The following is a 3,430-nucleotide window of genomic DNA, read 5'->3' on the forward strand; positions in this document are numbered from 1 at the left end:
GAGCCCTCCAGTTTGAAAGCTCTGATAGTTTTAGATGTTACCTTTCCTCTTCCCGAGCCCAAATCTGGCTCAGTCCTCAAGGAAAGATGCTCAGTGACTGTGGAAGCAGGACTCTCGGCAAGAACGTGCCAGTGGGCTTCCTAATGCATGTCCGCTCCTAGCTAAAGCCCTCACCACTGTGGCTCTTTTCAAAATAGAATCAGAACTAAAATACAGTCACTTAAAAATAGCAATTTTGATAGATACTTTTAAGTAGTTGAAAGACACATTTCGATATTTTTGACAGATAAATACTTTTAAAAGATATGGATCTTAAATAATTATCTCCAAATCCTAGTGTTAACTACATCCTGATGCTCCAAACTTTCTTCCAGAAGTTTATGAAAATGTGTTTTTCCTTTGAGAGTAAATAGTTCTTTTAAAGGACTTTGTGGAGAAGCCCTTTATCGTATTCTTAACACTCATCAAGCTATTAGTTACCTGTCCTTCCAATACCACCAAACAGGAAATAAGAAGAATTTAACCCAGAGAATGGGACCAAGCCTCTTTTATGGTCTCAAACAAGGAACCAGGCAGTGGAGGGAGAGGTGGACACATCAGAGCCCACTGAGCCCCGTTGGTGATGCACTCACTCAATCAGCTAAACGGTGGCGGTGGCCTTAGAGGATAAGGCGCCTGCCAGCTGAGAACTGCACAGCGGGGTCTAGAGGGCTGCGCGGAGGAGGGACGCGGCGCAGCCCGGAAGGAGAGCCGGGGAGGGAGCCAGGGAGAACCCCGCTGGAGCCCTGCCAGCCCGGCTGCGGGTGACGGTGGAGGAAGTGCGGTGAGAGCAGTGAGAGGTGAGAGGTGCGGAGTCCAGGGAGTCCGAGGTGAACAGAAAGTTTTGCTGGGTCTGGACTGGGGTGTCTGAGAAAAAGAGGAGTGGAGGTGACTGTGGTTTGGGCCTGAGCCACCGATTCACTGAGAGCACCAGGCGGAGCCGGCACAAGATTGGGAGCTCGGCTTGGACGCGGTAAGTTTGAGAGCAGATCAGACGCCCGCCCTGGCGAGGCATCAAGGAGGCCGCTGAACAGGAAAGTCTGGGACTTGGTGCAAAGGCCCGGGCCAAAGGTGGACATGTGGGAATCAAGGATGCAGTTGACATTAAAGCTCTGAGACTGGATGAGACAACCACAGAAATGAGCAAGGAAAGTGGGAGGAGGAGGAGAGAAGGGAGGCGGGGGGTGGGGGGTGGGGTGGGGAGGGGATGTGAGGGAGAGCGAGCATGGAGCGAGGTCCGCCCGGTACCCCACACTCTGGTCTGGGACCCCCTGCCCTGCTGCACTGGCCTGGTCTCAGGAAGTGCGAGCCCTACTCTGGTTTTCCTGCCCCACGCTCTGGCTTCTGCCCAGGGTTGGCGTTTGGCCTTAACCCCCAGCCTGTTGGGCTGGAGTCCTGAGATCCGCCTTGGTCCAGCCTTGCCCCCAGAGGCCTGGAACCTGGCTGGTTCTGAGAAGAGGAAATGGACTCTCCAGGACGTTGAGGAGACCCACTGTGAACACACCTGGCTGCCCCGGAGTCTTCCCTGCGCTGATGTTCTGAGGTGCATCCTTCCCACCTCTCACTCTGCATGAGGATAACCTCTGGATCTTTGGGCCCAGGACCCATTTACAAAGCTGACGTGATGACAGCTCTGTGGCCCAAAGTCCCCTGGTGTCTGTAAGAGCGAGACTTGTGGCTGAGGTGCTGGGGTCTAAGTGTGAACCCCAGTAATGCTGTGGTGGAAGGAAGGAAGGAAGGAGATCCTAGGACTGAGCACTTGGCACACCCAGCGCTTTGCTAAATGTTTTTCTGATCTTCTCTAACTTAATGCCCACAAAATCCTATGACATAAGTTGTATTCCTATTTAACAGATGAAACCTGGCTTCACAGAGGCTGAGCAACTCACACAGTCCCCTGCCAGCGAGTGAAGAGCTCAGGCTTAAACCCACGCCCACGGCCTCAGGAGGCCTCGTTTACACGGACAATGACGGCCATACTGCAACCTGCCCTCATGACACCTTCCACCCTGCCCAGTGGTGTACATGCACTTGAACTCTAGTCTCTCCTGTAATCCTCGTGTCAATCCTATGATTATGCCCTTTAATAAATCAGGGAACTGAGGCACAAAGAGATTACATAACTTGCCTGAGGTCCCCCAGTGAGCAGGTGCTAGAGCCAGAATCCCACTCCAGAAGAATACCAGTTACACCATCAGCATTATTTAATTTTCTTATGTATCGATGTCTAGATGTATAGCCCGTCCTGTTCTTAAGAAACATGAGGAAAGTTATGGAAAATATGCTCTACCATAAAATGAGGAATATATGAAATATGAAAAATCCAGGACAAAGGTAAAGTAAGAAGAGAACAGGAGACCAGAGAAAAGTTATGGCCGAAAGTGTGCTGCGAGGGCTCAGTGACCAACCTGGGCTCAGGGTGAGGGGAGGGGTCCTGCAGGACAAGAGCCGTGTCAGGTTAGCGCGAGCAGCTCCAGCACATAAGGGCTCCAATCCAGCTCCCAGTGCCGCTGTGCTGTCGTTTAAGTACTCAGTAAACCGCCTCCGGCTGCTGAGCCTCCAGGACAAAGGCCAGAGGACGCTGAAGGAAGAAACTCTGCTTCTCTAGTTGCCACACCCCCCCGAATCCAGACAAGGCGAGAAGTGGGGACCTTCTCCCCTGGAGTCAAACCAGTTCCTTAAGTCTGGGAAATAACAATGACTTCAAAGGAGCATCCCATTAACCATCCTTCTTCCAGCAGCAAGTGGGAACAGAATGGCTTCTTGTGCTGCTACCTGGATTTGGCCAAATTTCCAGTTTCAACGGTGAATCGGTGGGCTCAGCGGCTGGCAATGGGACCAACTGTATGATGGAGGAGACAAGACATTTACTGAGAGCGCAGCTGGCCTTCTGGTCTCTGGAAGGCTGGATATTTGAGTTTGAGTGAACCATGCAGAAGGTCCCACACCTTGAGTGCGGCCCAGATGAACTAGACACACGTGCCTCCAGGACCGCCACCTCATAACAGCCCCTCTACCCCGATGCCAACTCCTGTCTCACGTTCTGAGCCCAAAGTGTCTCATGGGCCACGCCCAGGTCAGGGGGGCTGCTCCAGCTGCAATAGAGGCTGAGGAGGGATGTACCTGCACCTTGGGTCTAAAGCAGAAAGAAGGCTCCACCCCCATGGACACCTGTGTCACTGTTTCCATACTGCCACTTTGAATCTAGACAACACTTCCTGTGACACGGAGCACAGTCAGCTCTGAACCGAGCAGGGGCTCCCTCGTTTGTCCGTTTTCCCCTCCCTCTCACGTTCATCTCTGTTAGGGAAGTGGTTCTCAGCTGATAGCTGAGGCAATGGCTTTCTAAATTTAATCTAAACCCTGTCTGTCAAAGGCGGACTTAATTTTC

Source organism: Balaenoptera ricei, chromosome 2, assembly GCF_028023285.1.
Source record: "Balaenoptera ricei isolate mBalRic1 chromosome 2, mBalRic1.hap2, whole genome shotgun sequence".
NCBI classification, from domain to species: Eukaryota; Metazoa; Chordata; class Mammalia; order Artiodactyla; family Balaenopteridae; genus Balaenoptera; species Balaenoptera ricei.